Genomic DNA, 14869 nt, shown 5'->3' with positions numbered 1-14869 from the left:
ACTTGAGGGAAGCAGGCGGGGATAGGGAAGTTCACTGGTGTTCTTCCCATGCTTGCTTCTGGAGCTAAACTGAACTACAAAAGGAAGCCAGTGGGAGGTGGGTAAAGGCCCCATTTCCATTAAACCAGCAAATGCCTTCGTGCCTACAGCACACCCTTGAAGGAAGCTGCCAAGCACTGGCCTGTGTCTCATGGGGAGAACAACTGCAGATGAGAAAAAGACCCAGAATGGGCCTGAGTGAATCTTATAAATCTCCAAACATTGATGTATTTGTGAAGCACGTTGCACCCCACAGTACATGGACACATGTGTGCTTCACATCAGGGCCCTAAGTGTCAAGAATCTTGGGTTTGAGGTATGTAGAAGCTTAGTTTCATTTTTTTTTTTACCTTGTTCTCTCACATCTATAATTATACCCTAATTATCCAGGCTGTAAATTTTAGCTGTCTCCTAGTTGTACTGTTTTCCTGCTACTGGCTTCCCCTTCCCCTTTTAAGGAGGGCCGGACATAAGGAGCAGACCCCGGGTTAGCCCTCTGATGAAAGGGAGTGGATTACTGGATGGAGGAGATTGAAGTTTGGAATCCAGTTTTCCTCTCCAAAAACCCTACCCCCCTCCCCCATGTTAATTTGCATGGCTGGGAATTCCAGCAATCTTGAGCAAAGTCTCTAGGCTAAAGGGGAATGGCTCCAGGAAGTGAGGGGGTGATATGATTTGCACTTTTTTTGGAACCTTGCTTGTCCTGAAGGTGGACATTGTTCAGGAGTGTCCATGCCAGACCGAGGAGTGAATGCCACCATCTTTTAATTTCTCCCAGGGTCCAGTCTTGGAAAAGTCACTTGAATCATACCTCCAGCTCCTGAATATTTCTTTATTCATATCTTTTTAGCAGTCCTCACAAGTGATCCTAAAGTAGGTGGTAGTTGGCTCTTTTATGGAGAATAAATTTTTATTATTTATTTAGTGCCAATTCTGACACTTGAACTAAAACTGGCACTTAGCAAGTGATATAACAGTGCTCAGATTTTGTTTGTTTTGGAGATAGAATCTTGTTGTGTAGCCTAAGTTGGCCTGAACTCATGGACTTTCTGCTTCAGTTTCCTGAGTCCTAGGATTATAAGCATGTGCTATCAAGACCAGCTAGGAGTCTAGTTTTGTTTTTGTTGTTTCAGACAGGATCTTAAGCTGGTTTCAAATGCTTTTGTAGCCATGGCTGACCTCAAACTCAGGGTCTGGGCACTGTCCCATAGCTCTTCAGCTCAAGGCTAGCACTCTGCCACTTGAGCCACAGCACCACTTGTGGCTTATTGGAGATAAGAGTTTCATGGACTTTACTCTCTGGGCTGGCTTTGAACCACGATCCTCAGATCTCAGCCTCCTAATTATCTAGGAGTGAACCACAGGCGCCTAGCTTTAACTTAGTCTTACAGTTGGGCTCATTCTGTGTGTGTGCCCGCGCACTCATATATACACATGCCAATCCTAGAGTTTGAACTTGGCGTCTGGGTGCTATCCTATGAGCCATAGCATCTGGTTGGGCTCCTTTCTGTTGCGCTGGGGACACAGGAGCTTACCCTCTAAAGTAGAGTCTCACCTACTTTGAGGAGAAGGGCCTGAGGGCATTAGCAGATTGGGAATGCCTGACTTTGGCTGGAAGTAGAGGGACTAAGATGAGGGTCGCTGTTGGCTGAAGCTAGGTTGTAGTTACTTTAGATGTTCTTTTTTTTGGGGGGGGTCCGGTCGTGGGGCCTGAACTCTGGGCCTGGGCGCTGTCCCTCAGCTCTTCAGCTCAAGGCTAGCGCTCTACCACTTGAGCTACAGCGCCACTTCCGGCTTTTTTTTCTGCTTATGTGGTGCTGAGGAATCGAACCCAGGGCCTCAGGCATGCAAGGCGAGCGCTCTACCACTGAGCCACCTTCCCAGCCCTAAATGTTCTTTTATCATTCCAGGCCTATCTGTCCCATCCTCTCTTTGCCCTTCTAGAGTGTCAGCTCTGGAGATTTTAGGCTTGTGGAAGTCCAAAGTCTAAAGGGACTTGGAAGCAATCTGGTTGTATAAAAGGTGAAGGCTTTGTCTTGGTCAAAGTCTCCCAGCTGACACTAGTGTCCATGCCAGGTCTCTCAATTCCATTCTGTTGCTTTGGGAACAGGAGATCCTTCAGTGAGCAGTGCTGTAGGAGTAGAGGGGAAAAGAGGACTAAGCATTGCAGCATGGACCCCCAAGGCAAAGATATACTGTTTTTCTGGTTCTCTAAACACAAGCCATTGACTCTTCCTGCCCCTTCAGAGACTGAAAGAAGGCCTGCTCAAATGAGAAAGTGTTTCCCAAAAATTCTATAGATTTCCTGAAACATAGGTTGTTCATCCTTCATCACCACTTCCTTGTAAGCAATGACATAGTATGAAATGAAGCATTGGCTAGGGAACAGGGAACACCAAGCAAACATATTGGGCAAGGGATCTGAAAGGAGGCTCACAAGTGGCTTTGAGATTCAGCAGGAACCCTTGTCATTGGTCTTAATCAGGTATCTACATAATCAGATATGTCTACTTTTAACTTCTGAAACAACAGCTAATAAGCATACTTTCTATGTGCCAGGCATTGTCTCAAAAACTTCACATTATTATAACTCATTTAATTCTCCTAGTTCCCATTAGGTTAGGGATTCTGTTCCCACTTAGAGAAACTCAAGACTGGCCCTGGTAGTAGAGCCCCAATTCTTGCCAAATGTACTGGTAGCACAATCCAGGCCTGGTAGGGCAAGTAGGTGTTGTCAGACTCCCAGCCCAGAACCCTTTTCAATAGCGAAGAGTTGTATAATTCTTGGCTTGTGTTCCTGTCCTCCCTCCCTCCCTCCCTCCCTCCCATCTCCCTCTTTCCCTCCCTCCCCTCCTCCTCCTGCCCCTCTCTTTTGCCAGCCCTGAGGCTTGAACTCAGGGCCTGGGCACAGTCCCTGAGCCTCTCTGTGTTCAAGGCTAGCACTCTACCACTTGAGCCATAGCTCAACTTCCAGCCATTTCTGTTTATGTGGTACTGAGGAATTGAGCCCAGGGCATTGTGCATGCTAGGCAAACACTCTACCACTAAGCCACATTCCCAGTCCACTTCTGGCTTTTTCTGAGGGGTTTATTGGAGATAAGAGAGTCACAGACGTTTCTGCCCAGGCATGCTTCAAACTGTGATCCTCAGATCCTCCTGAGTAGCTAGGATTACAGGCATGAGCAGACATTGATCTCTGAAAGAGCCTAGGCCTAAGGGTTTTAGGTCTTGCCCAGTTGAGGACATCATGGTCCTTTGAAGAAGAGAACATTGAACCCACCCATCAGGTACTAGTTTAATAAGCTGGAGGCTTTTGTGCTCTTTTTGTTGTTGTTGGTTGTGGGGCTTGAACTCTGGGCCTGGCGCTGTCCCTCAGCTCTTCAGCTCAAGGCTAGCACTCCACCACTTAAGCCACAGCGCCACTTCCAGTTTTCTGGTGGTTTATTGGAGATAAGAGTCTCACAGACTTTCCTTGCCCAGGTTGGCTTTGAACCGTGATCTACAGATCTCAGCCTTCTGAGTAGTTAGATTACAGGCATGAGCCACCAGCGCCCAGCTTAAACTGGAGTCTTGGCATGGAGTCTTGGCAGTAAGATTGTTTCTATCCCCAGCACCCCAATACCCATCACACAGTGTAGCTAAATACTTGTTGAGATGAAAAGCACTGTTGAGTCATTGACAGACTGAAATTTTAAGCAGTCATGTTTGTGATTACCATCCTTTATCCTGCCCATGACACTTGGTCCCAGGCTTTTCCTGACTCACTTTGCAGCCTGGGGTTCCTCAGTATAGCACTTAGGCAGTCAAGCTTTAGCTAGTTACAGGTAAAAGGTTAAAGCCTATGAACAAAGCACTCAAAGGATATGAACAGAGCATTCACTGCTTTTCCAGTGCCTCATAGACAAACATCTCAACACCCAAATTAACAATGGCCAGATTGATTTTGCTGCTTCATATAGTGGCAGAAGCCCAAAGCTAGAATCTCAGAAAAGTTCAATATTGGGCTGAGAATGTGGCTTAGTGGTAAAGTACTTGCCTAGCATGCATGAAGCCCTGGATTCAATTCCTCAGTACCACATAGTAGGAAAAGGCAGGAAGGGCACTGTAGCTAGTGGTAGAGTGGCAGCCTTGAGCAAAAAGAAGCCCCAGGACTTGCCAAAGGAGGGGGAAATGTTCAATATTCTTTTTTTGTTGTGTGTGCCTGTACTGGGGCTTAAATTTGGGGCCTGGACATTGTCCCTGAGCTTTTTTTTGCTCAAGGCTAGCACTCTTACCACTTGATCCACAGCTCTACTCTTTGGTGATTCATTGAAGATAAGAGTCTCCCTGACTTTGCTGCCCGTGGCTGGGCTGGCTTTGAACAGTGAACATCACTTCTCAGATCTGTCTTCTGAGTAGCTAGTATTACGGGTGTGAGCCATGGTTGCCTGGCTTTCAATGTTCTTTGTAATTTTTTCTCTTTTTCCTGGTGCTGGTGATTGAACTCAGGACCTTACAAACACAAGTGCTGTATCACTGAACCTCACACCTTTCCCATAGTATAGTTCTCATGTGCAAACCAAGAAACTTGCCACATTTTAGTTCTGTAAAATTAGTAATCTATATCCACCCTTCTTACCTCAAAACTATTCTAGTGAGACAAGCATAGTGCTAATGCTGGTTTTACCTCCCTTTCTCTTTTCCCTTCCTTTGACCTGCAGGATCTTTGTAATTTCCCAGTTCAGTTTGTTTCTGGTCTGCCTGAGTTGGTAAAATTCCCTTGGGTCTCTGGTGCTGACCAGAGCCCAAGGCCTTCAGGTTGCAAATCACCTTGGAGCATTCCCTTTGGAATTAAACTGCTTTGATTTCTAACATAACAACCTCCCCTTTTTCCTCTGTGCTGAGTGGCATGATTTTCCACCTGGCAGTTGAGCTGTGTTCAGGGAAGTGGATTGGGTGTGAGTGGTCTCAGGCTCCATTGGGCCTACAGTCTTTATTTTTTTTTATTTTTGCCAGTCATGGGGACTGAACTCTGGGCCTGGGTGCTGTCCTTGAGCTCTGCAGATCAAGGCTAGCGTTCTCCACTTGAGCCACAGCGCCACTTCCGGCTTTTCTGCTTATGTGGTGCTGAGGAATTGAACCCAGGACCTCATGCATGCAAGGCAAGAGCTCTACCACTGAGCCACCTTCCCAGCCCAGGACCTCATGCATGCAAGGCAAGCACTCTACCACTGAGCCACCTTCCCAGCCCCTGGGCCTACAGTCTTAGACCATGAAGCCCCTTGGGTCATAAATTGGTGTTTCTCTCCTGTGGGTCTGAGAGGAGCCTGGGATAACAAGGATTTCAGATCTTTGGGGTCACATACCTTCTCGCTGGGTGCCCTTTTCCTTACCATTTAGCTTCTTTGAGTATCTTTGAAAACAAAGACTGTGGTCCCTCTGAACACAGTAAAGATTGAAAAACTTTAATTGCACAATGGTTCACAGCAAGAGGCCCTATGTTCTGAGGTAAATGCTGGTAGCCATTATTCTAAACGACTCTGACTTCAGTAGCCTTTTTAGGGTAGGAAGAAATGAAGGTTCTTTGGCCTTAAAAAGAATGCAAATGCACAGTTCCTTTCAGAGCCTTAATTTTTTTTCCTGGTCCTAGGGCTCAAAATCTGGGTTTGGGCTCTGTCCCTAAACTGCCTTTTTTACTCAAGGCTAGCTAGTGCTCTACCACTTGAGACACATGTTATTTCTGGCCTTTTCTAAGAGTGTCATGGACTTTTCTGTCCGTGCTGGCTTCCAACTCCAATCCTCAGACCTCAGCTTCCAGGGTAGCTAGAATTACAGGTACGAGCCACTGGTGCCCAGCCATTGTTGCTTATATTTATATGTGTATGTATGTGTGCACACACACGTGTGCCATACTGGAGTTTGAACTCGGGGCGGGGCAGGGGGTGGCGGGTGCTATCCCTGAGCCTTTTTGCTCAAGGCTAGACACTGCAAAGTCTTAAGCCACTTCCAACTTTTGGCTTTTTGATGTCTTGAATTTCCATTTGCTAGTAACTTCATTTCTTCCCCTTTTTTGGGGGGTCCAGGGAAATTCAAGATTTGCTCCAAATAAATGAGAAGAGGGAAAAAAAAAGACTGTCTTGTCATTTATTTGTTTGTTTATTTAATTTGGCCGGTTGTGAAGTTTGAACTCATAGCCTGAACACTGTCCCTGTGCTTTTTCACTCAAGGCTAGTGCTCTACCACTTTGAGTCATAACACCACTTCCAGTTTTCTGGTAGCTAATTAGAGGAAAGAGTCTCATGGATTTTCCTGCCCTGGTTGGCTTAGATCTCAGCCTCTTGAGTAGCTAGAATTGCAGGCATGAGCCACCGGCACCCAGCTGCTGTTCCTTTTAAATATCTCATTTACTGTTAAATACTGCTGGGCACTGGAGGCACACACTTGTAGTAGTAGCTACTCAGGAGATAGATCTTAGGATCAAAGTTCAAAGCCAACCTCTTTCCCCAGTTAACTGCTAAAAGCTGGAAGTGAAGGTGTGGCTCAAGCAGTGCAAGGTGGTAAGCTCAGACCCCAGTATTGGAGTATGTCTGCAAACACACGTAAACTGTAATGGGTAGGCAAAGGATAACCAGTGACAAGTATGTGAGCCAGCTATAATAAATAGTTTAGGATAAAGTCAGTGCTTAACTGGTGTTCTACTTCTTAACTCAGTGGCCTAGTACATCATTGATGGGATGGATAGGAAAGCAGATATCCTCCACTCTTTTTTTTGTTTTTTGTTTTTTGGGTCTGGTCGTCGGGGCTGAACTCTGGGCCTGGGCGCTGTCCCTCAGCTCTTCAGCTCAAGGCTAGCGCTCTACCACTTGAGCCACAGCGCCACTTCCAGCTTTTTTCTTTTTGCTTATGTGGTGCTGAGGAATCAAACCCAGGTCCTCATGCATGCAAGGCAAGCGCTCTACCACTGAGCCACCTTCCCAGCCCCCTACCATTTTTTTTTAAGCTAGCTTGAAGCTTGCTGTGTAGAACAGGCTGCCCCCAAATTCTTCATCCTCCTGCTTCAGCTTCCTGAGTACTAGGATTATAGGTGTATGCCCTCCTGCCCAACTTCTTACATTTGCTGAAGAGGAATACCAGTACCCTAAAGACGTCTGTGAATAGTAGTAAGAGACTTTAAGTTAGGCTGCACTCTGGCTGTTGAGTCTGTCCCATTCCATATTCAGTTGGCTATAGCATATAGCACTAAATAGGCCTGCAGGTAGACCTGAACTAAGAATTGTGAACCAGTTACTTCCAGGACGCAGTGCCAGCTGATCTGCTTATTGTGAATTGGAAGAATTTGTCTTTACCCAAGAATTCCAGGGAAAGCCACACACAAGTCACCCATTACCATGGAGATTACTGCCATCACTATCCAGTTAAGTGAGGGTGCTCAGCCCGCCTCACCAGATAGAGAGCTGGTCAGTTAGAGGCTTCCAGAACCCTCCTAGCCTGTTTCTTCCAGAGAGGGTACAGGATGAAAAGGAAAAATTGAGAGGAAGTGTGGCCCTCCTTTTTGGTCAAGTATTCTCATTCCATGTGAGAAGCTATTTTTTCTTGAACAATAGTAAGAATTATAGTGATTGTCAGTATGAAGAACTGTTCTTGTGGTGGTTTCTGCCCTTCGCCTGTGGGAGTGTGCTTGTTCACAGAGCTTTCTGTTGTGGGTATCAGCTTGAATTATGGAGAGCTCCCAATTGGGACAGGTCACTGGTAATGTGGCTACCACCAGGTTGCTCCTGGGATTCCGTTTTCTCTTACATATAGAGATTGCTCAACTTCCTTCCAGTCTTAGCTGAGTCTGGGATCAGCCTCCGTGCCAATAAACAGGGGAGTTTCTTGGAGATTTAAGAAGTCTCTTCCAACAGAGAGTAAGATTTAGGGCAGTAAGAATGAATTTGATTTGATTGTGGTAGCACACTCTGTAATCCCAGCACTTGGGAGCCAGACACAGGAGAAAGCCTAGCTGCTTTGGGGTTAAGCATCAGTTTGAGTCAAGGCAGTTGAGTCAGGTCTGTAAGCAAGCAGGCATCCTTGTGCCAGGGATCTGCCCAAGAGGACTGGCTACTGAAATCCAGGAGTCTTTAAGAACCACAGCTGAGTGAAGCTTACAGAAGGGTTTTTGAAAATATGAATTAGGCTGGGAATGTGGCTTAGTAGTGGAGTACTTGCCTAGCATACATGAAGCCCTGGGTTCGATTCCTCAGTACCACATAAACAGAAAAGGCTGGAAGTGGTGCTGTGGCTTGAGTGCTAGCCTTAAGTAAAAGAAGCTCAGTGACAGTGTTCAGCCTGAGTTCAAGCCACAGGACTGGCAAAAAGGGGGGGGGGAAGGAAAGTGAATTAACTGACAATATTAAGGGAAATTTTTTCTTTTCAGAACCTTTTTTTCCCCTTTTTTAGTATTGTGATGGTCCTGGGGCTTAAATTCAGGGCTTTTGATGTTGTCACTGAACTTTTTGCTCAAGATTAGTGCTCTTCCACTTGAGCCAGCCACAGCTCCACTTCCAGCTTTTTTAAAAGGTAGTTAATTGGAGAGAAGAGTCTAGCAGACCCTCTGCCCAGGTTGACTCCTAGATGCAGTCCTCAGATCTCAGCCTTCTGAGTAGCTAGAATTAAAGGTGGTAACCTACTGGTGCCCACTGGTGTTGCCTTTGATTTTGCTACTTTCTTGAAACTCAAAGTCTGGCAACATTAAGCCTAGGATCCAGGCAGTGGCCTTGGGATTGTCTTTTGCTGCTTTTGAACAGTGGCTTTGCCTCCCAGCTTGCCCTGGTTGCTAACTAGCCTGGTGGTGATGTATGTTACTGCCTGGGACCTGCAGAATTAAGTCCATGGTCCCCAGAGAGTTTTCCTGTGTTGTTTTATCTGCTGTTTAACCCCTCTGTCCTGTTTCCCAAAGCTGTTCCTTGGTACTTATATTGAAGTGCACTGATTCCAGTTCCAAGAAGGAAAAACCACAGGTCTGAGCTCCATAGGTTTTCTGAGAAAGCTATGAGAATTAAGGCAGGGGAAGCCAGGTGCCGGTGGTTCATGCCCGTAATCCTAGCTACTAAGAAGGCTGAGATCTGAGGATCGAGGTTTAAAGCCAGCCCAGGCAGTAAAGTCCTCTAGGCTCCTATCTCCAATAAACCACCAGAAAACTGGAAGTGGCATTGTGGCCCAAGTGGTAGAGCACTAGCTTTGAGCTGAAATGTTGAGGGACAGCACCCAGGCCCAGAGGTCATGTCCCACGACCGACCAAAAAAGAAAAAGAAGTAAGTAAGGCAGGGGATAGGGGATAGAGGTAATTAACCTCTTTTCCTAAAAGAGAGTGCTCTGGAAGTTGAGAAGCAATTATATTATGTAAATTCCTTCATTCCATAAATCTTTACCACACACAAACTGTAATCATGGGCTCTAGGGACCAAGTAAGCAAGGTAGAAATGATTCCTACCCTCATGAAGCTCTCAGTAATTCTCCGCCTACAGTGCATTGTGGGTAGACTGAAAGGTCCAGGGGGTAGGGAAAAGAGTACCACTGTACCCTGCATTTCATCTCACCTCTGCCACTATTCGTTTGGTGACCATAATTGAATAAGTCATGTAGCTTCTGATAACTGGGGATCACCATCGTTCCTGTCTTCCCCAATGGTTGTGAAACATGAATGAGCCATCTATGTAAAGAACTTTGACCCCATCCAAAGTCATCTGCAAGTTTGAGTAGTTGATTATGGGCCAGTAGGGTTGAGACACTTAGAAATTAACTATTTTGGGTGATAGCAGATATGCTGAAGACACTCTATACTGCAGACTGAATTAGAACTTGTTCCAGAGTCATTATTTGACCAGCAGCTCCTTTGGAATGTTAAAGAGGCTTCCTGAGATTTTTTTTTTACACCCAGATCTGTGGCTATGGAAGGATTAGCCATCTTGCTTCAACATGTACTACGCAATAGTAGGTTAGTCCCTTTCTTCAGTTTCATTTTCTAGACAACTGGAATGATAGCAGTAGTGTCTTTTTTGTAGCTACCAGTAAATGAGATCTTGCTTGGAATTTGCACCTAGTCAGCACAAGGTTTAAAGGCAATTATTTTCTAGCTAGAATTGAATGTACTCTTAAGAAAAAAACAGGTTGGAGTGTTAGAGTTCCTGCCTAGAGTTCAAGTCCCAGTACCATTCAAAAAAAAGTGGCTGCTAGTATATGCTGTGCTGATTGTTAATTAATCAACTCTCAGCAAGACTTCAAGGCCTTGTACTAACTGTGGGAGATGGTCATAGTCACTGTATGGCTGTAAGCTCCATGTCTGGGCAGAGAATGGGAGTACACCCAGCGCCTGGGTCACCACAAGGCTAAAGATAGTCAACTGGGTCTGGGCCAGGCTGGCTGGTATCATGTGACTGTAGCCTGGCCCGCCCTCTGCCCCTCCTCCAATGCCCAGGAGACTCTGCACTCCCTGGATGGCTGCTGCCTGATCTGCAGCTACTATTCAGTGGGGCCTCAAGATGATCTAACCACCTCTCGGCTCACTCTTCCCCAGAGTGTCCTGTGTTTCATCTGCAAGTCTGGAGAAAATCTGGTGGGAGGGATGGGAAGAGAGAGGCTTCTGAAAAGTGGCAGCAACTGCAAAAACAAGTGAAAAAGGTGAGGAGAGTTAACCAGCATTCTTCCTTATTATGTAGAAAAATGTTCCTGCCTAGGAGGTGATGGGGGGGGGGGTATATGGAGATAGAACAAAAGTCCTGTTGACTCCAAGCTGCCCTCAGACTATACCCCATCCCCGGGCTGCCTTGGGAGGAACAGGCACAGGTGGGTACCCTCCTGTGTGACTGCCACATCCCCATCCAGGAAGGCTGGGGGTGGGGCAGAATCCTTGTGGGCTGGACACCCCACCCCCTACAGCAGCTCTGTTTTCTGGTCCTGGTATGGCTGAGGAACCTCCCTGGGGCAGAGTTTATAATAGAGTAATTGTTGTAGTTAGAGCTGGAAGTAATGCCTTTTTCAGTCTGGGGCCACTAGGGCACTGGAGTTCGGGAATCCAGCAGGATGTGCTAGGTGAGTTTCACTTGCCTCTGTACATGTGTGGGGTAAGGGGGAGGAGGTTGACTGATAACCCGCATTTGCTCCCACTAGTGGCATCTGCCCAGCTCTGTGACCTTAGGGAGCCTTGCTCTTGAGAGTGCTCCATTGGCCACAGTAAAGTAGGTGGTAATAGCTTGGGCTCCTTAGATTTCCTTCCACCTCCTCCTAGAGATTAGGGACGTAACGTAAGTTTTAGAGTTAGAATGAGTGACTTCAGATCCTGTTTTAATGCTTTCCAGACTGTGACGTTGGCAAATAGCCATCCTAGCACGTAGCTTGATTTCCCCATTTATAAAATGGGAACAGTGAAAGGAATTAATTCAATGTTATTTTAAAGATTAAGTAACAGAATCTTTACCATATGTAGTGAGAGCAATCTAGCAGAGAAATTTTGCCACACTTGGGATCTGAGTGGTCTCTGAGAGGTTGACCTTGGGGCCAGGTCAACAAGGCAGCAGGCTGGTGAACAAATCTAAGCCCGGCATCCTGTCAGATGCCAGTCTCTAGGAGATAATGCTAGTTCCAAAGTAAACGTGCAGGGTTCCCTTTAGGTAGCTTTCGGTTTAAATAGTCAGCAAGTCAGGCACCATTGGCTCACGCCCGAAATCCTAGCTACTCAGGAGGCTGAGGATCTGAGGATCTCAGCCAGCCCGGGCAGGAAAGTCTGTGCCATTCTAGTTAACCACCAGAAAACCGAAAGTGGTGCTGTGGCTCTAGTGCTGGTGTGCTTGCCTTGAGCTGAAGAGCTCAGGGACAGCACCCAGGCCCAGAGTTCAAGTCCTGTGACCAACCAAAAATAAATAATAAATAAATAAAAAGTCAGCAATCTTAGAATCTTTCTAGAACAAGACACTATAGAAAATACTTGTATCAGGTTTAGTTCCTTTGGTAAGCTGGAGATACTGCAATGTGGCTTATGCCCTCTTTTTAGCTGAGTAAGAAAAATGAATGATTTTCAACTGGAAGGTAGCACTAGGATTTCCCTATATTCTTTCCTCTCTAGCAAACTAGAACTTTATGCCAATGCTTCCCTGGGGGAGAGGGAGCACTATGGTAAATTCCCTCTTCTTTCCCCATTTCAAGCAACAGAATCCTGACATTTTCTTCTTTCCTGGGGGACATTGGCCCTGGAGTCTAGCCATCTTCTGTCTGGAGGGCAACCTGTGAAGGACCTCATTTGTGGTCTGAATTGGAAGAATGGAGCCAGTTGATTCCTAGGACTTATTTTTCAACTGTCTTCTATTTTCTCTCAGGTTGAAAGATTGTTAATCTGTTGTCCCTCCCAGCATGAAGCATACTTGGAAATACTAAGCTTCTTTTGTGAATTGGAATTGTAATGCTTAGGATGTGTTGAGCATTCCAAGTGTGCACAAGCACTCTTACTGAGTGGGCTCTCTTTCAGTGTCCCAGCAGATCTACAAGGTAATGTCCATTTTTACAGAGACCTAAATTTCAAGGGGTTCTGCAAGGGACAGAATATGTAGGGACTACAACCCAAGCCCATGGTGAAGTGTGTCATTGTGGCCCTTCTGGCTTTCCTACAGAATGTTGGAAGAAAGGGGTGTGACACACTTGAAAGGCTCTGAGAGATGGCCTTGGGATGGTTAAGGCTGTGTAGTCAGCTTCCTTACATGGGCAACATTATCCTGTTCCCACTGTCCGAATCATCACTCTTCCCTGCCATGCCTCAGTACCCACTTTCTGTCCTTTTTTTCCCCTTTCTTACCCCAGCAGCAGGGGTGGATTAGCTCCTGTTCCTTGCTACAAAAAAGTAACCTAAGAGAAAATAATCTTCCCATGTAGGTATAGCTTCAGGAAAAAGCCTCCACCTCCTCCAAACTCAAGCCACTTCACATAGAAATTCTCATATGCTACACTTTTTTTTTTAATGGGTTGGGGTACCACTGAGTGGGGGGCCCTATCCCTGAGCATTTATGCTAAGGCATAACTCCAGCTCCAGCTTTTTTGCTAGTTAGTTGGAGATGAGTCTCACAGACTTTCCTGCCTGGGTTGTCTTCAAACTGCCATCCTCAGATTTCAGCCTCCAGAGTAGTGAGGATTACAGGCATGAGCCACCAGTGCCCGCTGATAAGCCTCACTCTTAGCAAATGCATGTGTATGTTTGGGAAGTCCTTTGGCCCCCTAGAGCTAAAGTCAGTACTGGCTCTTAGCTAACAATTGTCCTGTAGACAGAAAGCACTTTTCTTCCTATTCCAGATACCTTTTAGCCCCTGATACGCTTTAGCTGAGGTATCCTACCCTTGTAGGACCTGTATCTGCCATCCTTCCTCTGGAATCCTGGGCCCTGCCTTGGCCTGATTCCATATTTTGTCACTAATTGGAAAAAGCAAGACAGTGCCCTAAAATTATAAAGGATTTCGACCCATTCCAACCTCCAACAGGTGCATGGGAACTACTCAGCCCTGTGGAATTCATACTGATGAACTGGTAGGAGCATTGGGAAGGGATTGGAGGCTTCTGGCTCCTATCCTGCTCTTAGAGCCAGTCCCAAGGAAGACCCTTCCTCATTTGCAGCTTCATTTTCCTCTCTATGAAACAGTATTTATGTTTATTGCTCTAACATTCTAAGCTGTTTGAGGTGAGGGAGGCAAGCGGACAGTGTTTCCTGAGCTGGATTGGATTGGTGCTGGCAGATACAGGTTTCAGAATACAGAGGTGGGAGGAAGGAACTTACCTCTAATTTGGTTGGATGTTCAACATAGAGATTGGTCCTACACAGAAATTGGCTTTCATTAAAAGTTTCAGATGCCGGGGCTGGGAAGGTGGCTCAGTGGTAGAGCGCTTGCCTTGCATGCATGAGGCCCTGGGTTCGATTCCTCAGCACCACATAAGCAAAAAAAAAAAAAAAACTGGAAGTGGCGCTGTGGCTCAAGTGGTAGAGCGCTAGCCTTGAGCTGAAGAGCTAAGGGACAGCGTCCAGGCCCAGAGTTCAGGCCCTACGACTGGACCAAAAAAAAAAAGTTTCAGATGCCAAACCCAGATGGACCTGTATTCCTTTTTACCCCCCCAGTGTGGCACATGCATGTGCACACATGCATACACACACATGCACATGGTAGGGGGCTAAGAAGGAGCACAGAGTGATGTGTGATTAAGTCAGAAGCCTTATCTTTTTTGTAGCTCCTGCAGTGCTGATAGCAGTTCATCACAGCCTTCCTGAGTTCTCCAGAGGCTCCCTATGTTTATTTGTGTTTTGTGCTAATGCTGGGGATAGAACTCAGGGCCTGGGCACTGTCCTTGAGCTTTCTTGCTCAAGGCTAGCACTCTACCACTTGACCCACAGCTCCACTTCTGGCTTTTTTGCTAGTTAATTGGATGTAAGAATTTCACAGATTTCCTGCTGATCTGCCTTTGAACCATGATCCGCAGATTTCAGCCTCCTGAATAACTAAGATTTCAGGCATGACCACGAGCGCCTGGCCTCCTTAGGGGTTTTAATAGATTTTTCTGCCACTCAAAGGACTTTGTTCACCTTGCCTGGAGCATCCTGAGATTCTAGAAGTAGAGCAAGAATAGAGCAGCCCCATGGGTTCTTGGCACATGGGGACCTTAGGGTATGGGCTTTAAGAAAATCTTCTTTTGGACTAATTAAAGAATATATACAGACTAGCCACATTGCCCTGCTTAGGACTAATGCTGGAATTAGGGAATGGGGACTAACTATATGGCAGGCAGGCTTCCTTGCACTGATCAGAGATTGACTACTTCACCATTTCCATTTTCATGTCTGAAG

The sequence above is a fragment of the Dipodomys ordii genome, unplaced genomic scaffold, assembly GCF_000151885.1.
Source record: "Dipodomys ordii isolate 6190 unplaced genomic scaffold, Dord_2.0 Scaffold224, whole genome shotgun sequence".
Lineage (NCBI taxonomy): Eukaryota > Metazoa > Chordata > Mammalia > Rodentia > Heteromyidae > Dipodomys > Dipodomys ordii.
Note: the sequence above shows the minus strand (reverse complement) of the source record.